Source organism: Camelus bactrianus, chromosome 7, assembly GCF_048773025.1.
Source record: "Camelus bactrianus isolate YW-2024 breed Bactrian camel chromosome 7, ASM4877302v1, whole genome shotgun sequence".
Lineage (NCBI taxonomy): Eukaryota > Metazoa > Chordata > Mammalia > Artiodactyla > Camelidae > Camelus > Camelus bactrianus.
In genome coordinates this window covers 12,455,672-12,482,652 of record NC_133545.1, presented here as the reverse complement: position 1 = coordinate 12,482,652, position 26,981 = coordinate 12,455,672, and the positions used below count along the sequence as shown (strand labels likewise).

Sequence of the window (26,981 nt, the reverse complement as noted above, 5' to 3'; positions counted from 1 at the left end):
CTCTAGATGAATGAATCCAAAGATATTTCCCAGAAAAATCACACAGCAATAGTCGATGTGATTTCATTAGTTCTCAACAAGCCTAATGCTGGGTCGTTCTGAGCAGAGGCTAGGCATCAGATGCACTTACGTCTAGTCACTCAGCAGCCACACACTGAGCTTCTGCTATGTGCTGGACCCTAGAGATAAATCCATGAGCTAAAGCAAAAACCCCTGCCCTCATTCTAGGTGGGGGAGACAGGCAATAAAACAAATAAGAAAATGATACTGTGTATTAGAAGCGGGTAAGTGGCAAAGAAGAAAAATAAAGCAAAGAAGAGAGAGAGCTGGGGTCTGGTGGGAAGGTTAAGTAAGGCGGCCAGGTGCGCGGGTTTGCTAGAGCTGCTGCAGCAAAGCCCACATGCTGGGTGGCTTGGACAACAGAAATATATTGTCTCACAGTCCTGGAGGCTCAAACTCAAATAAGAGAGAGAGACTCTCTGCAAGTGTTATGAATTTTAGAACAATGTAATATGGTTTTAATTTAATAAAACAAAAACTCAAAAACGAGATGGTAAAGTAATAGAATGAGATGAAAAGGGAGGTTGCAGAGCTAATGAAATAAACTTAAAACCAAAATACTGTGATTACAGATATAAGAAATAAATGAGAAAAGAAAATAATAAAATAATCATGGCTAAAAATCAAATTAGCCTCACAGAGGAGAGACTTAAGGTAAGATATAGAGAGAAAAGACACAGAGATTGAGGCAACTAGACAGAATGTCACAGAAAGACAGAGAAGTCAAAGATGTTCTAACTTAAGGACAATTGATGCCCCTGGTGTACAGATCTCAACAAAAGGAACTTCAGATTATTCAGAGATATAATACAGGAAAATTTCCCTGACTCGAATGAAAAATTCAATCTGAAGATTGAAAAGATGTGTATATGCCAGGAAAAAGTTGTTTTAGTATAACCAACATTGACATATCCCATTTAAGATTCGGAGCTTCAAGATTTAAAGGGAAAAAAGTTGCTCAGACATTCTGGTAGAAGGAAAAGATAAAAACAGATCACTTTTAAAGGAGGGAAGAAATCAAGCTGGTATCAGACCCCTTAACAGCTAATTCAATGCCAGAGGACAGAGTTGATCTAAAAAGATCTGAGGGGGAAAAAGTATGACCTAAGAATATTACATCCAGTCAAACCAACATAGAAGCAACAGGCAGACACTCTCAAATATGAAATAATTCTGAGACTATGGCTCACCATGAGCCTGTCTTTTAAAGAGAAAAAAAATATTGGCAATGAAATCTAGCCAAGAAACAAGCCAAAATAAAGAGTTCTAGAATGCGGACGTCACATAGAGTGATAGATGGTAGGCACTCAATCCACTTAAGGAGAGAAACAGGACTAAAGGGAAGATAGGATAAACAAACACTGGGAGTGAGGAGAGGGGAGAAGGAAGGTGTGAAACAGTAGTACTCACGTCATCTCTTACAGTTTGGAGTAAATCAATTCTATCTGAAACTGAAATCTGATTTCAAAAACTATAGTAAATTCAACCTCTAATGGTTATCATCATTTACAATTTTTCTTTTTTTAAACTTGGAAGAATATTTTAGAAATTAACGTCTCTTAACTCAGATATAAAATATAAAGTTGCCTTATTAGCACATCTCACTTAGATGGTAAGGGAATGAAAAAGGGGGAAAAAAGAAAGAAAAAAAATTGGATATACAAATACATTCACACTAAAGTAAGAAGAAATACTTATAACTACCACGGTCCTCATTTGTGTAACCTGTCACACAATGTAGCTGGTACTTATATAATTTTGTTTTCTTAAATTCCACATCCCCTTTTCCCTCAGCAAGCATCTCAGCTGGTTCTTGCCCAACGGGGTGACCAAAACCTTCATTTCTGAAGTATTTGTGACATTAATAACCCTGCCTGCATTGCACTGTAATTTCCCACTAACTTTTATCACAGGACATGGTAGTTCTAAGAGGCGCCCCTGGGATCTCCTCCATTGCAGACACACTCTCCTCACCCACACTGTGAAGTAGCCAGTCCACAATTCTATCAAGCCAGCTCCTTCTGGGTAATGGGGACTATGCTAAGGCCAGTGAGTTCCATGAGTACAAGCCAATTGTCTCACTTCATTTGCAGTGAAATGAGTTTCTGGTCAGAACTGATGCTGTGTGGAATACCTTGACGGTGGCTAAGGCACTCTGGAAGTCCACAGATGGTAGTTTTGGCAGAAGTACTGTGGGTAGGAAGGGCGGAGTCATAATCAGAATAAGTGATCTCATAAGAACAAAACTCTGCCCCTTCCTTGGTGGAAGGGGCCCAGTGTTATTGATCCGTCACCAGGTAACTGATCACACTGGGGAATACTGCTGTATCAGGGTGTTGGCCTCTGGTGCTGGCAGACTGGGCACTCGGCCATGGCTACAGCCAGATCAGCCTTGGTGAGTGGAAGTCCATGTTGCTGACCTATGCATAAACTTCGCCACTGACACTGGACAATGGCTGGAGTGGCTGGAGAAGCAGGCTGACTGACAACCATGGAATGACTCATTCTACCTGATTATTAAAGTCTTCCTGTGCTGAGATCGCACCCTATTTCCATTCAGAGAAATCTATTCGTCCACATGTTCCCCAGATCTCCTTGCCACCAATTTCCCAGTCACGGTTCTTCTAAGTCCCTGACCATCCAGCCAAACAACCACTAGCCACAGCCCATGAACTGATGTAAACCCACACTTCTAGCCATCTCTCCTTCCAGGCAGGACAGATGACCTGGTGAACTGCTAAAGTTCTGCCCGCTGGAATGATTTCCCTCCGTCACTGTCCTCTCGGATCTTCCCACAGTGGGACGTAATGCTGCATCCGTCCATCCTGCGTGGGTAGGGTCATCAGTTAGGGTGCTCTTGCCTGCAAGGAACACAATATGCAACTCAGAGTGGCTTATCCAATAAGGGGCACGTTGGCATAAAATGCACTGTTGTAAAACTCTTTTGAAGAATAAGTAAAACCTTCCCCGAGGCAGAGCCCCTTCCCTGAGCACATACCACTTGGAGAGCAAATTCAAAAACATAACTGGGCCTCGGAAAGAAAGAAGGTAGGAGGGCCGTGAATGGATATGATGGTCCAAAAATTAGTTCAGCAAATGTTAGCTCCTGTTCTTTCTGGCTGGTTTGTTGTTGTTTTTCTTTATAATTGTCTATAAGGTTTGACATTTTTGTTTTATTATGGTTAAAAAAAAACACATAACATAAAATTACCACCTTAACAACTGTACAGTTCAGTAGTGTCTATGCACATTTTTGTATAGCAACTCCCTTCTCCCCGCTCCGCTGGCAACCACCATTCTGCTTTCTGCTTCTGAGAGTTTGACGACTTTGGATGCCTCATCTAAGTGGAATCACGTGGTATTTGTCTGTTTGTGGCTGACTTACTTCACTTAGTTTAGCACCATGTCCTTAAGGTTCATCCATGTTGTAGCAAATGACAGGATTTCCTTCCTTTTCAAGGCTGCAACTATTCCTGTGTGTATGTGTGACTGAGAATCACATTTCTTTATCCATTCATGCATCAATGGACATTTAGGTTGCTTCCACCTCTTGGCTATCATGAACAACGCTGCAGTAAACTTGGGTGTGCAAATATCTCTTTGAGACTGTGTTTTCAATTATTTTGGATATCTGCCCAATAGTGGTATTTCTGGATCATATGGTAATCCTATTTTCAATGTTTTTGAGTCAACTCTATACTGTTTTCCATGGTAGCTCCACCATTTTACATTCCTACTAACGGTGCGCCAGGTTTCCAATTTCTCTGCATCCTCACCAGCACTTGAGGGTTTTTTGTTTGGTTGGTCAGCTTCTTTGTTTCGATTGTGGCCATCCTAATGGTTGTGAGGTGATATCCCATTGTGGTTCGAATTCCCCTGATGATTAATGATGTTGAGCATCTTTTCATGTGCTTGTTGGCCATTTGCATATCTTCTTTGGAGAAATGCCTATTCAAGCCCTTTGCCTATCTGTTAATCAGGTTATGTGGGTTTTTTGGTGGTGAGTTATAGGAGCTCTCTATATATTCTGGATATTAATTAATCCCTAATCAGATATATGGTTTGCAAATAATTTCTCCCATTCTATGGGCTGCCTTTTCACTCTGTTGATTATTTCCTTTGGACTTGAACTTTTTATAATTGAATATATCATCTCAAGGGAAGACTAAGAAACTATCTCAGATCAAAGGGGACTGAGGAGACATAAAACTAAATACAATGTTCTATCCTGACTGGTTTCTTGAAGAGGAAGAAGACATTAGCAAAAAAAAACTGGTGAAATCCTAATAAAATCTGTAGTTGAGTTAACAGTATTAGATCAATGTTAACCTTTTAGTCTTGACAAACCCACCATGGTTATATAGACGTTAACATTAGGAGAAGCTGGGTGAAGGGTACAGAAGAACTCTGTTCTATCTTTGCAAATTTTCTGTAAATCTAAAATTACCCCCTCCCAAAATATGTATATATTTATATAAATTAATAACTCATCATCTAACATAAAATAAAATGGGATAAGCACTTACCCTTAGGGTTGATGAGAGGATTAAGTGAGCTGGTGTCAGTGAAGCATTCACACAGGGCACACAGCTAAAAGGGCAATAAATGCAAGTTATTACAATAATTGTTACTTTCCCTTCAAATTCTCTTCCATCTCTGGATTCTGTGAACACTGCTACTTGGTGGCGGTGAACATACTTACAGCTTCAGTTTTTGGGGAAATAAAGTTGCAACACAGTTTCACTTGCTGGCTTCCTACTAAATATGACATAGAGCAGTTCTGTTTCCCCAACTCTATTTCCTTATTTTTCAGACCACAAGAAAGATTGCCCAACAACACACAAGTTATCTGAGAATGTGAAAAGCTCTTTGAAAAAAACTTGAGAAGATTCTACCCAACTTCTTCATCTTTTTCAGGCATTATTCCTCTACCCCATCCCCCTTTTCTTTTTCTTCCTTTCTTCCTCCCTCCCTCCTTCCCTTTCTTTCATTTTCAAACTCTTTAGAGTTGGATGGCAATGTCTTCTCTTCCCCCCCAAAAGTTGTCTAAACCAGCAGTTCCAGTCTTTTCAATGTCAAGATCAAATTAACTTTTTTTAAAAAAGAAGAGGCTGGGGGTAATTTACAGTTGTCAATTCGTTATTTAACTTGTAAGGGAGGTTTTAGTTTTTTAAATCCCTATTACTTTCAACAACATTTCATTAAAGTGCCTTCAAAGGAAAGGGCAGCTTAACACCAAAAAAAATAAGAGGGGCAGAGTCTCAAAATAAAGAGTCTTCCCAAAAAGTCAGAGCTGCCAGCTTACTCTGCTGTGTCAGAAATTTTTAAATAACAGAATATCCTAAAAAGAGTTAAGCACAAAGAAATCCCAGCATAAAATGTTACCTTAAGATATTACACAGCGTTTTCATTTTCAGATTGTAAACACTGCATGCAAGGAAAAGAGTGCATAAAACATGCATATACGATACAGTTTAAAGAAAAATAATAAAATACACAGCCGTGTTCCTACCACCCAGTATAAAACAGAAAATATTCCTAGTACTTCGAAAGGCCACTTCTTCCTCTTCTGTTCCCAGAGAAATGCCATCTCCTGTAGTATTTAGTGATCATTTCCTGTCTTTTCTTTATATTTTATCTAGAGACCATGTCTCTACCCCTGAACAAGGCATTGATTTGTTTTGCCTGGTTTTACCACTGCTGTGGAAGGAATCATACAGCGTGTGACTTGCTTTTTTCCATGCAAAACAGTGGTTTCTCTTGCTACAAGTTTGGTGTGTGGGGGTCTCTATCATGCAGGGATCCACAGAGGAGCTAGGCTGTCTGGCTCACTCCTGCAACAGTCATGGCTGACAGTCCACTTACGCCTGTGCACGCAGACAGAGAGAGAGTGAGGCTCCCAGCGTCCTCACTGTGTTCTTTGGGGTAACAGACTCTGGGGCTGCAGTGGCTTCTATGGGGCAGACAGGCCAGGGGCCCTGATGTGGGCTTCAGGGGCTGGTCACCAGCTGGTCACTTCACTGGAGAGGCACAACTTTAGGCTCTGATCACCACCCAGCAGTCAGAAAATCATCTGCAAAGTTTCTGGGAGCAGGCAGATTTCACAGACCCACCCAAAAGCATGAGCAGGTCTTGGGAACCACACACTGGCTGTTCATAACCTACTAGTTTAACACCCTGCACACCGTTTCCTTCACCACAGGTAAGGCTAGGCCCAGGAAACTTTCCTTAGACCCCTGAATCTCTCTAAGATCCCAAGATACCTGTCTCTAGTAATACAGTACCTCACGCCCCACCCAAGACCAAAAGAACCAGAATTTTGCATCTTAGCAAGATTCCCAGGTGACCGATATGCATGTTCAACTTTGAGAAGCACTGGCCTAGATCCTTCACTGTGTGTGTGGTTTTTAAATTAATATTTTTACTGAAGTGCAACACTGATAGAGAAAAGTGCTAAGTCACAGCGGTATCATTTGATGAATTATCACAAAGTCAATCCACAGGTGTACCCAGCACCCAGTTAAGAACCTTCACCGGCGCCCTCGAAGCCCCCTTCCCCACGTGCCCTCCATAGCTAACCCCTGCTCACCAAAGGGAACCCAGACTCCGGCTTCTAACAGCACAGGTTAATTTGGTCCACATGTGTTCGTTCAAGTGGAATCATCTCGTATGTGTTCTTTGGTGTCTGGCTTCTTTTGTTCAACATTACGTTTGTGAGATTCTAAATCCTTCACTAGGAACCCCAACTTTCCGCTGTGTACTTACACACTGGGTCCTGGTCTCTCTCCAGTTTCCTGCATCTCTCATCTCCAGAAAACTGTCATATTATTAAATAAAGCCCTTTATTCAAATAAATATTTATTGAGCATCTAGACTGTGCCAGAAATTGTGTTAGAGGCTGAATCCAGAGGCGTGTTGCAAACTGAAACCTGTTTCCAGGAGGCATCTTGCCTAGGTCGTTTTCGGGGATGTGGAAGATTCACACTGGTATGTGAATTCAGACTTTGAAAGGAATTTATTACCAGCCCTAAAAAACATCCTCAGCTTCAGTTTAGCACACAGCTACCGAGTAGCAGCGGGGCTTCTCACGTCTTTTGAACGCATCATAAAACCGAGGTCCCATTCATTTCTGGCTTGATTATTTCCACTTTTTGTCAAAATGTGATTTGGCTAAATATTAGGATTCTCCCAGCTAAAAGCTCTAACTCTTTCAAAAATGTCTTGGTGCTTGTGTTTCTCGAGGCCTTCAGAAGGAAATTATGCGTAGATTCTTACCCCGGGCTTCCCCGAGGACATCTGCGGTGCTTACATCCTCTTGTCGACTTGGTTCACTGTAAGCATCACTACGGGACCTACAGCCAGTCACTTCTGTCTGGGCCTCAGTTTCCTCACTTACAAAAAGAAGGAAGTGCATGACATCAGAGGGTTTAACCTGAAACCCCCAGAATCGCTAGGGAATTCCTTCATCCCTGGAAAGTACATGCATGGTTGTGGATGTGCGTTTTGTGGAAGAGAGCCCAGAGTTCAACAACCGCCCCCTCCAAAAAGGGAAACGCCATCACATCAGGTGACCCCCAAGAACCACTTTGGCACTTAATATCCTGCAATCATGGGGCTCCTTGTGTCAACAGAAGGGCTTGAGTTTGCTTCGCGTCTGGCTCCTGCTGTATCTTGAAAAGAAAAGATGGCCTTGCTTTTTCCCTTCTGTAGATTTTTCTGCCTTAATAGAAAGGATACTGTAAAATTGCAGGGCCACACAATAGCGTCTCTCTCTGATCTCTACGGGTGCGATAACATCAAGGGTCAGTTCTTTTAAAATAGCCTGGCCTTAAATTGAGTCCCTTTTTTTCAATATGACCTCAATCTGGTTTCTATCGTGTGGAGCTGGCTTGTTTCCTAAACACTGTATCTGTTGTAACCCTCATCATTGGCGGGCCTGGCTCTCATCACCAAATAGATGTGAACATGCCCATCCATTCTGAACAGTTCAACAACCCCGTTTTCTCCCCCTGGTGAAAGGGCTCTGCGGCGGCCCCGCGTGGAGAAACGCACCCGGGTTTGCCTAACCAGGCCCGGGCGAGCCTGTCACCTGAGCACGGGAGTGAAACAGAACCCTTCCCACCTCTCTCCGGCCAGAGCTCGCAATTCCACACACAATAATGTAAGATGACACATTCCCTCTGTGTGGCTGGTTCCCCTGGTAGTGCCCTGGCAACAATTTGAGCCCAAAGTTTTCATTACAAACCGCCTTGGTCAGGATCCGGAACTGTCTTGTATTCCTTACAGGGAACAAGACATGCTAGCCTTGTAAACAGTGTTCCTCATAATTGTATGGATTTCACTGGATGAGAGAGGTGATTTCAGAACTCTTCTGCCCTCTGCAAAAGTCCTTCTCTGCTCTTGGTTATCTAAAGAAGTGGAGCCCCACCTTCAACCCTTGCTCCCGAAGTGTGGGCCTCAGACGGAAGGGCAGCATCAGCCTCACCTGGGAGCTTGTGGGAAATGCAGACTTTCTCCGCCCCACCCCAGGCCTCCTGGAGCAGAATTGGCACTTTAACCAGCTCTCCAGATGATTCCTAATCACAGGCATATAAAAACCTGAGAAGCGCTCCGGAGGAATCACCCCAAACCTCACTAGTAGCCGACACCTCACTTATACGATGCCTGTGACCTTACCGCAAATAATTAATGATCAGTAAACGGGAGCCTTCTTCCTTCTCCCCCTGAAAACCCAGAGGACCACCAGGGTGCATTAAGGAAGGGAGGGGAGGAAGCAGCAGCCCAGAAGAGAAGAAACTTGGAGAGAAGAAGGAAAAAGAGGAAAAGCAAAGAGGGAAGGGGGGAGGTGGGGGACGGCAGGCAGAGTGAGGGCCTACGTGTGTCTGTCTGTCTGTCTGTCTGTCTGTCTGTCTGTCTGTCTCAGCACTCCCTGCACAGGGGCTCCGCACCTGCAGCCTATGGATCCCACCTTCACACCTCTCTCCAGCCACGTGCTGCCTCCTAGGTGTACCTATTTAATAGTTTAAAAAATTGGCTCACTTTTCAACTCTGATTACTTTTGAGATGATTTTTTGTGCTTATTATATTTTTTTCTAATACACATTAAAATAGATTCATGGCTACTAACATCTTGTTAAATCTTATTTGTAAGCCCACCAGATGATCTCTGGTGATGTGGGGGCTACCTCTGGGACACCTGCCCCAGGGGAATGACTGTCCCAGTGGTACAGGAGGTCCCTGAGAGCTGACACAATATGGAAGGGGTTGGGTCCACATTCTCACGTTTGTAAACTATACTGTGGGACATGAGGTATGGTATAATAGCTCTTTTTCAGGCTAACGCAGCCAATCAGACTTGCAGGGCCACTTATCTAGAACCTACTAAATTTTATTTATTTATTTTTAAACATTTTTTATTGCTTTATAATCATTTTACAATATTGTGTCAAATTCCAGTGCAGAGCACAATTTTTCAGTTACACATGAGCATATATATATTCATTGTCACATTTTTTTCTCTGTGAGCTACCATAAGATCTTGTATATATTTCCCTGTGCTGTACAGTATAATCTTGTTTATCTATTCTACATTTTGAAATCCCAGTCTATCCCTTCCCACCCCCCGCCCCCTTCTTTTTTTTTTTTTTATTAATTTTGTCTTCTTATTTATTTTTGTTGGTGGGGAGGTAATTAGGTTTATTTATTTAATTTTAATGGAGGTATTGGGGATTGAACCTAGGACCCTGTGCATGCTAGGCATGCACCCTATCACTGAGCTATACCCTCCCCCAGAACCTGCTAAATTCTTAAGGGTACTGGCAAGAACTTGGAATAAAGATCATAGAGTAACAAGCAAATGTTCACTCAGTACTCCAGGTAACTCAAGGTCCATTAGGTTTACTAGACCCTCACAGGTGGGCTCAGAGCATGGACACGAAATAAACCAGAAGGCCTCATCAGGCTGTGGAGTGTGGCCTAAAGGGCGCTGGGGATTTCTGATCTCCTGTAAGTTATTGCCACCCCCATCCTTTACTCTGTCTCCACAGAGCGTTCAGCAATTTACAGAACTCGCTCTTCCAAATGTATTTTGAGAAGAAGGGAGATGCAAAAACAAGCCAAAGATATTACGATGTGAACACACCAAGGTGCCACCTTTTAAAAGAAATAGAGAGAAACCAAAAATACCAATAGAAAACAATAAATAACTGAGAGGCCAGAAACACATTCTAGAAAGGAAGTTAGCAATTATTTTACTGTGTGAGTCAGCAGCGGTTCTCAGGAATTTAACACCCATTGGAAGGCGTCAGTCGTTTCCATCTCCCCTGAGAACATGACATAAAAGGAACAGATTCAAATCATAGCAAGAGCGCAAAGCAACTTTGACTTGTTGGGGCTTTTAGACTCTGATCCAAACTAACAAAGGAAATAATGGGCTCGCTTCAGAAGATCTTTTTTAATGGGCAGTTTTAAAAAAAATCCTGCCCCCCACCCCCCCGCCCTGATCCTATTGTGGGTTAGTGCGCTTCTGACTGGATGTCAGGGGTGAGTCCGTGGATCCTTTCAATCCAGTTATAAAAAGCTTCTAGGACCTCAGTTCCAGGCCTTTCTAGTGGTACAATTAATTCCATCACATTGAATATTGCTCGTGATAAGTGAGCCATCAGTGGACTCAGCCTTTCTGTGATTCATGTTCCCAAGCTTTCAAGAAAAAGGATCTTCTTACAGAGCCCTTTGTAAACAGACTTTCCACAAACTGTACACAGTATATTAATTGCATCGTAGGAGGAGGGAGAAACAAGCTTTACTGTAAAATTGAGACTCTTTTGTAAATTCAGAGTTTAGAAAAAGCAAGATAGAAGAGCCCACCCAGGGTAAAAGAATGAATTAGTCTCGTGCACAGGACAGAAATGCAGGGCGGTCGGCAGGTGCCCAATGCACATAAGGCCGTGAGCACAGGGCCTTGCCGTGAGGACGCGGGCAATACACTGCAGCTCTTAGAGCACCACTATTGGCCTTATTTGGATCTTGCTATTGGCTTAACCTCCACTTGTACACAGGGGCCGGGGGCACCAAGGGTCAGTGTTTCACCTAGTGCTCACCAGTCTCTTCTCTGCCCAGGAGCCCAGGGTGGTTCACAGCTCAGTTCCCCAGACCAGCGCCCAAGTTCACCCTGGCCATCGTCTGCCAGTACCTGGGTCAGGCCAGCCTCGTCCCTCCCTCCCTCTCCTCCACAGAACTTTAGCTCCTTCCTGCTCAGGCCTTTCCCACTCTCCTGAGAGCAACGTGGTAAAAACAGATGAGTCAAAAATCATTTGTTATTGATTGGGGCCGAAATCTGGGTTGAAGATGGCTGTGGAGGAAATGAATGAGTCCACAGTCCAGCCCTTGGTCCTCTGACCTCTCCTCCCTGCAACATCCTCTGCAAAGTACCCAACAGTCCATGGCCCACACAGCTCATGAGCATGGAGGATCTTGCCCTGCCTCCACAAAACTCTCCAAGCAAGTATCTGAAACTACACGGCAATTATCAGATATCTGGCCTACCAGAATAAAATTATATACATTTTAAGAAACATTTAACATGGAAGTCTGATTTTATTGCTTTTGGTCAAAGGCCAGAGTAAGATTACAGAGCAAGGAACAGCACCATGTAATCCTGAGCTAGAGAGTCAGAGTGAAGAACATTTCAGGGGAAGTTTCAAAGGAGGAATGATTTCTGGGTCAATCTAACTGTAGCGTCTAAAATAACTTCAGCAGCCGGCTCAAAAGATAAACTCTAAAAGTAATGTGCATGTCTATGTCAAAGAAGAGGAAACGGACCTTCTGTGAGATATATCTCGAGTGAATACTGGTTAGCATTATTCCCAAGAATATTTCGGTGAAAAGAGTTGATGGACAGGAAGTCTAGATCTGTCACTCATCAGTCAAGGCTGCCAAGTGGGAAGTGGGTCCCAGAAAAGGCTTGTCTCAGATCAGGAGAGACGAAGTTGGCCAGGATGCATTTTGCTCAGGTCTAGTCATGTCAAACACTGTGTCCACCATGGCCTGCCTGAAGACTCAGCCATAGACACGTGTGCTGCGAAGCGCTGTCTTCTTTCTTATGCTGCCTGGTGCCCTTGCATGGGTTCATCAGAGTCCACATAACCCACCCCCACAAAACAGGCTGAAGTCCTAACCCCAACTACCTGTGAATGGGACCTTATTTGGAAACAGGGTCTTTGCAGAAGTTATCAGGTTAAGATGAGGTTGTACTCAGTTAAGGGGGTGTCCTTGTGAGTAGAGAAAATGGAGCTGGAAACAGACACACAGAGGGAAGACAATGAAAAGAGAGGCAGGGAGAAGGCCATGCGACCACGGGCAGAGACTGGGGTGGTGCATCTACAAGGCAGGACCTCCAAGGATTGAGAAGGGAGGCTCCCCTAGAGCCTCAGGGAGAGCCTGGCCCTGCTGACACCTTAATTTCACATTTCTAAGCCTTCAGAGTCATGAGGGAATTCATTTCTGTCGTCTTAAGCCCCCTGATTTGCGGAACTTTGTACAGCAGCCCTAGGAACCTAATACATCCTCAAAGTGCTCTGGCCTCTCCTGGAGGTAAACCCTTATTCCTCCCGGGCCACGTAGGTGCACACGCCTGGGGATAACCCCATGGAGTCCCCAGTCGCAGCTCTCCACTCAGAGCTCCCCAGACAAACGCAGACATATTTTGTGGATAACTACTGAACTGCAGATGTTTTAGCTTTCTTGTTTTCTAACTTTTATTATGGAAAAAAATTTTCACATTCACAAAAATAGAGCAGTCTAATCAATCCCATGTGCCCATCCTCCAACTTCAACAATTATCCACATTTTGCCCATTTTATTTCGTCTGTCTCCCACCCAAGTTTATTTTGTACAGAAGGATGCCTGGAGCACTTTAAAGCAAACTCCACACATCATTCCAGGTCATGTGTAAATGCTTTAGTCTAAACTACTTTAGACACTTTTTTTTTTGGTCATCTTTGAGTATTGTGCATTTTATTAGTTATGTAAAAGGAATGAATAACATTTTATGTCTGGCTCATCTGCTTTTCTTTTCCTTTTTACAGCTCAGTGGTTTTTAATAAATTCAGAGTTGTACAACCACCACTACCATCTAGTTTTAGGACATTTTTTCATCACCCCAGAAAAGAAATCCTGTACCAACGAGCAGTCACTCCTCACTCCCCCTTCCCCTCCAGCCCCAGACAACTACTAACCTACTTTCTATCTCTATAGATTTGCCGATTGTAAACATTTCATGTAAATGGAACCATCGTACAATACGTAGTCCCTTGTGTCTGACTTCTTTCACTCAGCACAACATTTATGAGATGCATCTATGTTATCACATGTACAAATACTCCATCCCTTTCTCTGGCTGAATAGCAGTCCATCGCATGGATAGACTACATTTTGTTTATCCATTCATTAGTTGATGGAAATCTGGGTTGCTTCCAGCTTTTGGCTAGTATGAATAATGCTGCAGTGAACACTTGTGTACACGTTTTTGTGTGGACATATGTTTCCATCTCTCTTGCTGATTTACCTAAGAGTAGAATTGCTGGATCATAGGGTAACTCTATGTTTAACATTTCGAGGAACCGTCTAACTGTTTTCCAAAGTGGCTATACCATTTACAAACCTACCAGCCATGGAAGAGAGTTACTCATTACCATCATTAAAAAATATGTATTATAGCCATTCTATTAGGTATGAAGTGGCATCTCATTGTGGTTTTGATTTGCATTTCCCTAATAACTAATGGCGTTAAGCTTTTTCAGGTACTTGGTATAGCTTCTTTAAAGAAGTATCTCTTCAGATTCTTTGCCTGTTTTTTAATTGGGTTATTTGTCTTTTTAACTGTTGAGTTGTAAGAGCTCTTTATATATTCTGGATACCATTTCCTTATCAGAAATAAGATACACAAATACATTCTCCTGTTCTGTGGGTTTTTTCATTTTATCGATGATGTCCTATGAAAAAAAAAAGTTTTCAGTTTGAAGAAGTCCGATTTATTTATTTTTTTTCTTTTGTTGTCTGCTTTATCTAAGAAACCACTGCCTGACTCAATGTCACAAAGATTCACTCCTTTGTTTCCTCCTAAGATTTTTACGATTTTTAGCTCTTACATTTAGGTGGTGATCTTTTTTTCTAAATTGAAATACAGTTGGCTTACAATATTGTATTAGTTTCATGTGTACAGCAAAGTGATTCAGTTACATAGATATTTTTGTCAGATTATTTTACATTATAGGTTATTACAAGATATTGAATATAGTTCTCTGTGCTACACAGTAAATCCTTATTGTTTATCTGTTTTACATGTAGTAGTTTGTATCTGTTAATCCCATACTCCTAATGTATTCTTCACCCCTTCTCTTTCCTCTTGTTAACCATAAGTTTGTTTTCTATGTCTGTGAGTCTGTCTCTGTCTTGTATATAGATTCATTTGTATTACTTTTTAGATTCTACATACATGTGATGGCATATAATATTTGTCTTTCTCCAACTTACTTCATTTAGTATTATATTCTCTAGGTCCATCCATGTTGCTGCAAATGGAAAATATTTCATTCTTTTTCATGGCTGGGTAGTATTCCATTTTTATATTTATATTTACATATGTATACCATATCTTCTTAAACTAATCATCTGTCCACAGGCACTTAGGTTGTTTCCATGTCTTGGCTACTGTAAATAGTGCTGCTATGAACACTGGGGTGCATGTATCTTTTCAAGTTACAGCTTTCATCTTTTCTGGATATATGCCCAGGTGTGGGATTGCTGGATCATATAGTAGCTCTATTTTTAGTTTTTTAAGGAAACTCCATACTGTTTTCCATAGTGGCTGTGCCACTTTATGGTATAATCTATTTTGAGTTATTTTTTGTATGTGATATGAGGTAGGGGTACAAGTTTATTCTCTTGCATGTGGATACAGAATTACATTTTAATCCTATTTCTTATTAGCTTGTTCTATGACAATGGTACCTCAGTTTTCCATAAGTTATCTTTTAGATGATTTTCATCAGACCAAACTGATAAAAAAGAAAACCCTAATGAAGAAATATTTTAAATGAGGAAGTGGTTAGCCCTTCCCTCGTTGCCTGTAATCTATAATTCATTTCCCCAATTTTAGACTTTTCCCCTTTTCTTGTAACATTCCACAATGTAGTCCAGCACTTGGTTGACTCTGTCAGTCCTAACTCTACAAATAGGTTCTGCCCTAAACCTCAGTTATTCACCTTAAAAATTCAGTATAATTAAGACTTTGGGTATAAACCATGTTCCAGCCTTTCTGGTAAATCAGAGATAAAAAGATGAGTACTCTTTCCTCAGACAATTACAGCCTAGGTGGGAAGAGGAAGGGCACATACACAAATAATAACATGGACTGAGTATAAACACAGGATGGAAACAGTGTCCATCCATATGGGAGGGTTGGGAAGACACAGTGAAGGGAGGGGACCAGAGCAAAGTCTTAGAACTGGGCTCAGGCAGGGAGTGCCAATGTCTGGTGCCGGCTGGGTAAGGACCTGGTGGAGCTGGAGACCAGGAACCCCATCTACAGGGAGTGTTCCCCACTCATCCCCAGCAGGTCATATCCCTACAGAGGTTGACCCAGGAGAGCCAGACTTTCAAATTTTTTTCAAGAGAAGCTGGGGGGAAAAAAATCTGATTTTATGTGTAATCCCTCATTTTTTAAAAAGATGTTAAGTAATTTGTATTTTAAAAACTTTACAGCTTTCCTCAAAAAGCTTAACATGGAATTACCATATGACTCAGCAATTCTACTCCTAGGTATATGCCCAGAAAAACTGAGAACAGGGACTCAAACAGGTATTTTTATGCCAATGTCTATTGCAGCATTATTCACAATAGCTAAAAAGTGGAAACAACTCAAGTGTCCATCAGCAGATAGATGGATAAATAAACTGTGGTATAGCTACACCGTGGACTATGATTCAGCCATAAAAAGGAGTGAAATGCTGATACATCCACAATCACATGGATGAACCTTGAAAACGTTACACTAAGTGAACTAATCCAGACACAAAAGCACAAACATTGTGTGATCTCACTTCTATGAAATATCTAGAAGAAGCAAAGTCATAAACAGAAAGCAGATAAGAAGTTACCAGGGGCTGGGGAACTATTGCTTAATGGCTATAGAGTTTCTGTTTCGGGTGATGAAAATGTTTTAGAAATAGATGGTGGCGATGGCTGTGTAACATTGTGAATATAATTAATGCTGCTGAATTGTACACTTAAAAAATGGCTAAGATGGCAAATTTTACATTTTATATATTTTAACACACACACACACAGACTCAACTCTAGAACAGCTACAGAGAATGCATCTGGGATTACTATGTGAAGTGTGGGCACCACTTTGGGCTTTTAAGCTCAGAATGATTAATGCTGGGCCCATCATGTGCACCAAGCAAGGACTCAGCAATAATGCAAACCTCTACCCTAGACACTGGGGTGGGGCTGAGGGGGTGGATAAAGTTAAAAATCTATATTCCTTATCCTCCAGGAGATTAAAGGCTAGAAATAGACTTAAGAGTAGGAATACAGCAGTGCCTTCAGGAGGTTCCAAAAAAGTGCTTCAGGAGATTCAGAAAGGAGATCACACCTGGTCGAGGGACTCTCCAAAGGCTTCATGAAGATGAGGGAACTGAGCTGAGCTTTGAAGGACAGGTAAGGAGGCAAGGCTGCCCCAGAAGCTGTAGCATGAGTCAAGGTTTAGAGGAAGAACAACAGAGGGAATACTCAGTATGGAGCCCAGTCTGGCTGGAGAAGAGTCCACGTAGAGAGGGAGCTGACGAGGCTAGAGGAGATCAGGACTAGGATGCCATGACTGCCAAATCAAGAATCTTCCACTTAATTTTGAGCAGAAGAATGAAGTTCTCAAAGCTGTCCCTGAGACTGATTGGCTAGGCATCAGAGTATGAAAAAATATTGAAAAGAGGAGACAGAGGGTCCCGAACAGCCAGGGGAGAGGTAAGGAAGGCCTGGACTTGATTAGTGGTCTTGGGATGGGAGTGATGGGGCAAGTGGGGACAGGGAGGGGCTCCTTGGGGAGGGTAACAGAGAGAAGCTGACGGCTGCAAAGGAGAGGGAGGGTCAGAATGGGGCAGAGGGTGGTGGCCACGTTACATAAGGTATAGCTGATTTTCAACTCATTTAACGTGAAGATGAGAGAGGGGTGCGTGTTGAAGGGAAAGGTTTTCTGACACTATTTTCATTCTGGTTTTGGCTGTTTTTTAGGTTAGGAGAGACTGAAGGAGTAGAAAGAATTGGTGTCCTGGCGGGGACTGGAGTTTGGAGAGAGAAAGAAGAGTGGAGTGATGGATGGGGCAGAAGAAGATACAAGAAGGAGCAGAGTGGAGGGACAAGGGTGAGGATGATGCAGGCAGAAGTGAAGGGGGAAAGGGTGGGAGAAAGTAAAGAGAGACAATTTTTCAGTGGAGAAGAAGGAAGATGGCTTCATATTTGTCAGTAAATTAAGAAATGAAGCCACCTGCTTCAAGAGACAGGGCCAGGAGTGACTCTGATGGCTCAACAATGGTACATCTACTGCAGAATGTGACACAGGGAGCCCACAGAGGAGGAATTAAATGACTGCCAAGTGTCACCGGGGCCCAGGTGATGCCGGAGAGCACACATGTATAGCAAACCCGTCCTGTGGCCCAGCCATCAGCGTCTGGCACACTAAGGAGGAGACTGGAGAAAACAATGGTGTTGGGTTGAGGGGGGGCGGTGCTGGAATGGATTCTAAATATGCTTTGGATTCATGTAATAAAAATCCAAGGACTTTGTATAGGTATAACTGAATCCCTTTGCTGTACACCTGAAACTCACATTGTAAATCAACTACACTTCAATAAAAACTTTTAAAAATCTTAAGAGGGAGGCATTCTTGGATCATAGAAGGCATATCTTTGAAATGATCAACTATGGGGTTTTCTGAGCTTTGCAAGCAGCCTAGAGTGATGGGGAGACTAAGAGATCCAGGGACTGAAGGTCATGATGAGTGGAAGTGGGAAGGACAGGAAGAGGTTGTGGTCCCAAAATATTTGGAAAAGTCAGAACCCCTTAGGCCAAAGATGCAGTGGCACTAGTGGTTCATGTGGAGAAGGACTTTCAAGCCTGTGTGCGGGCTCAGGTGGATTCAGTGCCTCGGCCATGTTTGGTGATGTCTGTCAAAGACAAGGGAAAGGAGAGGAGAGCCAGGATCACAGCCTGTTAATCCTATGAACTGTGGTCAGGGGGATCCTGAGCTGAACAGGTGGGAGGAGGAACAGTCCTGCATGTTTAGTAAATCTTGTAAGCCTAAAGCCCCCATAAGTGAGAGCAGCGTCTTGCAAAATGAGACACCATAGTTAAGGAGGTCTGGAAAACGAGAAGGGTGGAATGTTCAGATGGTCAGTATCATGGATGTTCAATTCCTTGGCAGTGATGGCAGTCAAGAGGGTGGGACACTACTGGGAGTACTTCCTTGAAGTCGGTAGATGGACCTGGCGACCACAGGTGATATAGTAAGAGAACCCAACACAGGTGCTCAATAATTGTTTGTGGAATGAAAAGAAGCATCTCTAGGGAGCAAGTAGCACACCATTCCGTCCTCCTGCCCCCAAGTCAGGGAGCTGACAAGAAACAGAGCCAACTGCTGGGAAATGGCACAATCGGGAGACTGGCGGGTGGATGCGAGCAGAAATGGGTCTGGAGAGGTGCGGGCAGACCCAGAGGAGCTGGGTCCTGAGGGACCGCAGAGGGGCAGCTGCTCCCAGCACTTAGTATAAATTCCAGTTGATACACGCACCACTCTAGGGAAGAGCATGTGGGTAACACAGGGAAACCCATTCCCGCTTTAATAAAACAACTCAGAGCACAGGTCCTCCGTCTCATCTGTGAAAGAGGCTTCATGAAAAGAGAGCAGTACGAGAGAAATCAAACGCAAGTCAGGGGTCTAATCCCAGCTGTGCTAACCAAGTCCGTGCCCTTCCGAATAAATGCCAAGTGACCTCATTCATTCATTTATTCGCTCGCTGTGCCTCAGTGTCCTCATTTTACAATGGGCCTAAATCTCTGTTCTGCCCATTTCATGGTAATGCTCTGATGATAAAAATGAAAGCCACTTCAAAACATTTCATATTTAAGCACCCTAAGTCACCTCATTGCAATGAATTTTAGATCACTATCCCTTGTGCTTTAAAATATTGTGTAATGTGTTTGAAATAAATGGGTCATCTGCTGGGGCTTAGAATTAGCTGTGATCCAGAAACCTGGTCACATGCATTACAAGTGTTGACCCCGCACAAAAGCGAAGCGTTGTTCACACCCGCCGCCTGCTGCCTCCTGTCCTCACGCAGGGAGCCATCTACACAGCCCCCAGTGCTTCACCTTGTCTGGCTCTTTCTGGAAATAGACACATGGATGTTTTGTTACTAAAGCTGCCTTCTCCTCAGAGCGTGTGTGCTGTGCAGCCACGAGGAAGGGAAAATAGAAAACCTCTAAAACAGTAAATGATCATTCTCACCCAGACCAGGCTATGTCATTCTAGGCAAGTCACCGAACCCAGCTGTGCCTGGGTTTCTACAAAGTGTCCCAGAACGATGCTGGTGGGAGACACCCGCAGAGCTGGAAGCGAGGGGCTCCCGCTGTGAAGGAGGAACAGGGACACTTCAGTTTTAACTTGAGTGGATTCAAGAAAATCAGTGTTGGGAAAGCGGCGAAGAGGAAAATGACTTTATGCAAAAGTGAAGTGGGACACAGGGCGAGAGCTGTGCACTGAGGGGAGGACGGGAGCTGGGCTGGAGGAGACCCTGAGATCCCTGCCTTCTCAGGATGGCCAGATGAAGATGAAGAAGGATCCAGTTTTAAGCATAATACGGCCTCAGGATGACTTTTCAACTTGGGATCCTGCTGAAGGTCAAAGGGGAACAAACATGGTGAACTCTAGGCCTGGGTCCACACCAGGGGGTGGCATTGAGAACATGGGGGGGGCGGTCCATGTTGAGAACATGGGGGGTGGGTGTTGAGAACACGGGGATGTCCTTTCCATTAGGGCTAGGATAGGGGAGGCGCTGCCAAGAGATGTGGACCCGCCTAGTTGAAAAACTCTCCTGAAAAAGGAAGAATCCAACAGCTGTGACTTCATGAATACATACAGTTCTTGCTGAGCAAGGGGAGAGAGGAAAGAAGGAAGAGGAAAGGGTGACACAAAGCCAGAGAACTGAAAGAACGCCCATGGGCCTGGAGAGGGGCAGCATGTAACCACCAGAGCTGCTGCCAGTTCGCTGTGGGAGCGCCGTCCAGCTGGCCGGGGCTAAGCGGGCCCCGGTTTTAGACAGGTCCCCCAAACCACCCTGTCTTCCAAATGTCAGGATTCCTCCTCTTCTCCCAGTGTCCTGAGGGCTCAGCACAGACGGGAGCAGGAAACCCTTCAGGAAGCAATAGACCAGGACGGGACCCTCTCCTCGCTGGCGCTGCCCCCGCCCCGCAGCCCGGGAGGCAGCGGCAGGGGGCCTGACTCAGCCTGCGCTCGGTTCTCGGGTGGGCAGGCCCGCGCAGGGTGAATCACTGGAGCCCGAGTGCTATTCTGAGCACCGCCAAGGACACGGATGCTCTTGCTGGCGTCCTGGCACCCTTCACAATCTCTCTCCTTCCTTGTCTGGCTGCCAGGAGACGGGTGCTGTAGGAACTGAGTATTTTTGGATTTTTATAGCCCAAGACAAAAACTAACTCTTTCTATTCTTCCTGCAATCCCTCTCAGTTCCTGGAAATCACTAATAGGAGACTAGGGCCGAGAGCCGCCTCCATCCAAGCACAGCTGAGGTGGCCTTACTGAGAAGCAGTTCCAGGAAGGGGCCAGGGAGGGCAGAGCAAGGCCTACCTTGTGGATTTCCCCAATGAATCATCTGGCTATTTATTTTGATTGAAAGTACCCCAGAAGAATGCAAGTTTAAGTTCTAAATTCTACCAGGAAGCATCAGACTGGTACCTAGAGCTCTGCATAACTGAACAGCACTTGGATTAATTTCTCCATCTTTCCGGCTCCCACGCAGCCCATGATGACTCACATCCACGCAAGCCGTATAAAGAGCTGAGTGCTACAGAGACTCACCAAATGCTACTGGACTCAGTTACCAGGAATTTCAATAAGAATGAGTCTTTGTACTGTCCTCATACTCCTCTATTAAATAAATTACAAGAAGGCCCACAGGGGAAGTCAGCTGTCCTTCGTCCTCGCACTGTGTCACAGACCGCTGGGGATGGGCGTTTGGAAAGCAAAGTTCACGCCTCAGGAAGATGAGGAATGTAGTACACTCCATCAACAAATATTTATTGGGTTTGACGAAGGGCACGGGGCAGGGGTTACAGAGATGAAGGAGACATCCCAAGAAAGATTAAATCTGGTAGGAGAGATAAGACATGTACATAAATCATTTTAAACAAGCACAAGGTCCTACAGGATAGGAGAAAGGAGAATTCTCTGGTTTGATGAAAATCAGGCAGGATTCATGAACTGTGTCTTGAAGAATATGTAGAGTTCTCGCAAGGGAGGACACAGAGGTGACACCAAAGGTGCAGAAACCTATTCCATTTTTCAACAAGGATGCAGGGAGACAGAGCTGGAGAGGTAAATTGGGCTTGGACGTGCTTAATGACACGCTTGCAAGCTTGGACTTGTTCCAGTGGGTATGCAGACCTCACTGCAGACCCTCAACAGGGTGAGAGTCAGGATCAAATCAGTCTCCAGAAGCTCAGTTTGGAAGTTGCCGGCAGGATGGATCAAAAGGGAGAGAAATCAGAGAAGTGTTTTAGTTCAGGTGGGCGTAGTGAAGGCCTGGAGGAAGCAGTGACAATGGGGAGGAGAAAGGAAACATGCAATTACACAGAGCCTGAATTTTCACTGGATGTGAGGAAGTGAGACGGAGAGAGGGATATCAAAATGACTCTGGAGAATGAGGAACCACCAGAGAGACGTGTTTTTTCAACTCAAGAAGATGGTTTCAAGCCAGAATGACTAAGGAAATGACAGTGCCATGAAAAGGCCTATGGATCGAGGAGAAGACAGAGATTTGGGGGCTAGTTCTCCCTCGTGAAGGCTGAGAGGCCATGTAGATGCCCAGAACACAGTCACAAATCCTTACGAGGGAGATCACGGTGGAGAGAGAGATGGGGGATCATCCACACGGGGTGACAGCAGGAACCGTGACACAGCACAGAAAAGCATTCTGAAGGTAGAACTAACCAAAGGAAGCCCTCTATTTGGAGAATGGAAGAAACAGAAACAAAATGGGGCAAAGCAAAAAGGATAAGTGTTTACTGAGTCCCAACCATGTGCTTGTGCTCAGAGATCTGCATATACCACGATCTGTGAAGCTTTACAGATGAAGAAACTGAATCTCAGGTTAGTCCACCAAACAACCCAGAGGCCACATCAGAAACCCAAGAGTCATTTTCTCCAGATCCATCTCCACCTCTCACAGCCAATTGCAATGTGTCTTGTTAATTTTCCATTTGAATCTTCCTTGATTCTTTTCCTCCAACCTTACCCTAGGCCTTCAGTGCTTCCCTGCTTACACAGGAACCTCCTGTCTCCAGGTCTCCCAGTTCATGGTCTCATCCATCACCAACTCATCTCTCTCTCTACTGATCTGACACACAAATCCAGTCCTCACAAAGCCTTCAGAAGCTTGCCAGGCCCCTGAGGAGTTGGCTCTGCTAACTCTCTGGGATCAGCTCAAGCCCTTCACCTACAAGCACCCGACACCCGAGCCTCACAGACCTACCTGTGGTTCACAGAATCCAGCCACTTCCCATGTCTGCATGGGTTCCCTCTCCTCCAAGACTGTCTCCTACAGTTGTTCAAGAGCAATGCAGGTATCATCTCCTCAGGTTGTACCGAGCTCCCCCGGGGCCCATTTTCTGTCTCACCCCTGCCCTGGCCATACCCCCATCATGGCGCTCATCACACATGACAGCCTCCCTCACTGTATTAGCAGTAGTTCAGGGACAGGGATTTTGCTTTTATACACTGGTGTCTAACACTCAGCATTTTTTGGTAAAATTAATAAAACAATCTACTCAAACCCAAGTCTGATTCTGAGGTTCACATTCCTTCTACTATGCTATAAAGTCAGAGAATAGAAAGAGAAACAGGATCGTGTAGGATGACAAAAAGGGAAGCAGCTCCCTATGGAAAACCCACAGCTAGCATCATACTTACTGGACGCTTTCCTCCTAAGAGGAGAAGCAAGACAAGGACAGCCGCTGTCACCGCTTCTGTTCACCATTGTACTGGATGTTCTAACCAGGGAAATTAGGCAACAAAAAGAAAGAAAACACATCCAGATTGGAGAGGAAGAAGTAAGACTGTCTCTAATCCCAGATGATGTGATCCTGTCTACGAAAAATTCTAAGAAATTATTAGAACAAAAAACAAATGCAGCTAAGTTCAGGATATAAGATCAATATACAAAAATTGGGGGGAGGGGAGTGGGTATAGCTCAGTGGTAGAGCACATGCTTAGCATGTGTGAGGCCCTGAGTTCATCCCCAGTACCACCATTAAAATAAATAAGTAAATAAACCTAATTATGTCCCCTCAAAACAAAAACAAAAATAAAAAATTTTAAATATATATAAGCAAAAATCAATTGTATCTCTATATACTAGCAACGAGAAATACGAAATGAAGCAAACAATTCCGTTTACAATAGCATCCAAGAAAACTTTAGGATTAAATGTAACAAAAGAAGTACAATACTTGTATAGTGAAAACTATAAAACATTATTGAAAGAAATTAAAGAAGACCTAAATAAATGGAAAGACATTCCACATTCATGGGCTGGAAGATATTATAAATGTTGCCATATAATTAAGAAGGCAGTACTCTCTAAATTGATCTATAGAGTCAACACAGTCCCTTTCAAAATTCCAGTTGCCTTTTTTTTTTTTTTCCAGAAACTGACAAATTAATTCTAAAAATCATGTGGAAATGCAAGGGACCCAGAATCACCAAATGAGTTTTGAAAAAAAGGAACAAAGTTGGAGGGCTCACACTTCCTGATTTCAAAACTTACTACAGAGCTGCAGTAACCAAGGACGTGTGGTACTGGCGCAAGGAGAGACATACAGCTCTACATAGATCATACAGCCACACAGATCAAAGGAACAGAATTGAAAGTTCAGAAATAAATTTTTACATTTATGGTCAACTAACCTTTGACAAGGGTGCCAAGATCATTCAATGGGGAAAGAATGATCTTTTCAACAAACGATGGTGGGACAACTAGATATCCACATGCAAAGAATGAACCTGGACTCTATCTAATCCCACATACAAAAATTAACTCAGTATGGATTACACACCTAACTGTAAGAGCTAAAATAATAAAACTCTTAGAAAAAAGCTTAGGAGTAAATCTTCATGACCTTGGACTAGGCAAAAATAGCATATATATAACATCAAAATCAAAAGCAACAGAGGGAAAAACAGGTGCGCTGGACATTATCAGAATTTTTTAAGTTTGTGCTTCTAAGGATATCAGCAAGAAAGCAAAAAGACAATGCACAGAATAGGAGAAAAATGTTCTAAATCATATACCTGGTAAGTGACTTGTATCTAGAATACACGAAGAACTCTTACAACTCAACAACAAAAAGACAAATAACCCAATTTTTTAAAGGGCAAAGGAGATACATGTCCAGGAAGATAAACAACTAGCCAATATGCACACAAAAAGGTTCTCGACCTGATTAGTCATTAGAGAACTGCAAATCAAAACCGTAAGATACCACTTCAAATCTGTTAGGGATGAATAGAACTTTAAAAAGACACACAGTAACAAGGGCTGGTGATGATGTGGAGAAATTAGAACTTTCACAGGTTGCCAGTGGGATTGTAAAATGGTGCAGCCACTTTAAAATACAGTTTGGCAGTTCAACATGTGAAATATAGTGACCATATGACCCAGCAATCCCACACCCAGGTACACACCCAAAAGATCTGAAAACATACATCCACACAAAAACGTATACACAAATGCTCTGAGCAGCATTACTCGTAACAGCCAAAAAGTGGGAATAACCCAAATGCTCACTAACTGTAAATAAACAAAATGTGCTGTATGCATACAATTCAGTCATAGAAAGGAATGAAGTACTTATATATGCTGTAGCCTAAGTGATCCTTGGTCTCAGTTGTACCCGCGGGATTTTAATTTGTGGAGCTGACTGAGTGACGCCAAGGAGAGGTCAATGCCACAGAAAGAAGTTTTTTATTACTCACAGTTCCTGAAAGGAGGGCACACCACACCCACAGGGCCACACGGGGAAGTTCCGGGTTGGGTCAGGAGGCAGGAGGAGCCAGGAGAGCCTGCGCCAGGGCCTGGACCGTGTTTTCTGCGGGCAAGGCAAGGCAGGACAGGTAAACAGCTTAGGACCGACTAGTCTGGAAAATGCCGGCAGGCTTTGCTAAGGGCTGTCTCTTAGTTGTCTGATACCTGGCCCTCCGGTGACGCAGGGCAGGGGAAATATTGGCTTGATGTGTGAGAGTCTGATAAAGAATGGGGTTGGCTTGCTGTATGGGCTCTGGACCAGATCGTTTGCATATGAAAAGTGTGCTGCAGGGCGAGCCCTTCGCTATCTCCAAGAGCTGGCTAGTCCTGGGAGGGGCAGCCTCTGCCCAGTGAGTGAGGCCACGTGTGCCAGAGCATCAAGAATACAGAAAATAAGGCGGGGAGAGGGTACAGCTCAAAGTGGTAGAGCACACGCTTACCATGCATGAGGTCCTGGGTTCATTCCCCAGTACCTCCCCTAAAAAAAGCAAATAAACAAATAAACCTAGCTACCTCCCCCCACAAAAAAAAAAAAAAAAGGAATACAGAAAATAAGATAATACAGTTGGCCTTCTGATGAACGGATGCCAAAGACACAAACGTAGAATCTTAGAAAACCCAGTTAAAGCAGCCTTGAAAACATCATGCTAAGTGAAAGAAGCCAGTCACAAATGACCATGTATTCCATTTATATGAAACATCCAGGATAGGGAAATCCACAGGTACAGAATATAAATCAGTAGTTGCCAGGAGCTGGGGAGAGAGGAGAAAGCGGAGTAACCACCGATAGGTATGGGGTTATTTAGGGGTGATGAAAAATGTTCTAAAATTCGACAGTGATACATGTACAACTCTGTGACTATCCCTAAAACCGCCATACATTTCAAGGTGTGACTTGTATATGTGTAAACTATATCTCAATAAAGTTGTTATTTAAAAAAAAAAATACAAAGGAAGAGAGGTGTTTAATATGTTCGCAAACAAGACATCGGTAGAAGAGGAGTGTTGCTACCATTTACTCTCAGCTCTCCAGTCTCCCAGATTTTCTAGCTAGAGATGAGGATTCATGCAAGACCTCAACATTAACCCAGTAAACAAGAGGCTCCCTGTGATATCTGAGCAGGAGAATAACACCACAAAAATACTGTTTCACAAGATTACTCTAAGAGTTGAGCACGGTGCCGACTGGAGCAGGGAAGGCTAGAAGGAGGAACACCAAAAGGAAGGCCACTGAGAATGATTCAGACAGAGAAAGGTGGCTTAGAAATCACCATAAAAGATGAGTTAGAAAAGCAAGCCAGAGTCAGCAACGCCTGGAGTCTGATGACATGGAGAGAGGAAAAGATGTGTCAAAATGATCCCTAAGGCTGTGAGCCTGGGGAAGATGGTGTTGCCATTGACAGTGAAAGACAAACCAGAAAATGTGAGAATTAGGGCACAGAGGAGACTCACAGCCCAGTAGTAAGAGAGAGCTGCCTAATGAATAAGAATCAAAGTATTCCTTGATGCCCAAGGTCACTCAGAAATGTTTCAAGCAGCTTATTAAAC

General features: G+C 43.6%; 1 long non-coding RNA gene across 2 annotated transcripts; it reads right to left on the bottom strand.

The window, feature by feature from the left end:
* Window positions 1-486: 486 nt before the first annotated feature.
* Window positions 487-25,947, bottom strand: LOC141578124 (uncharacterized). Of its 2 annotated transcripts, XR_012508056.1 has the most exons (3): window positions 25,385-25,947; window positions 4,587-4,650; window positions 487-2,921 (listed from the first exon to the last, which is right to left on the bottom strand). It is a non-coding gene; the product is annotated as an uncharacterized LOC141578124 (long non-coding RNA). The 2 variants fall into 2 exon arrangements; XR_012508055.1 differs by lacking the exon at window positions 25,385-25,947 and having other exon boundaries at window positions 4,587-4,725.
* Between the last annotated feature and the right edge of the window lie 1,034 nt (window positions 25,948-26,981).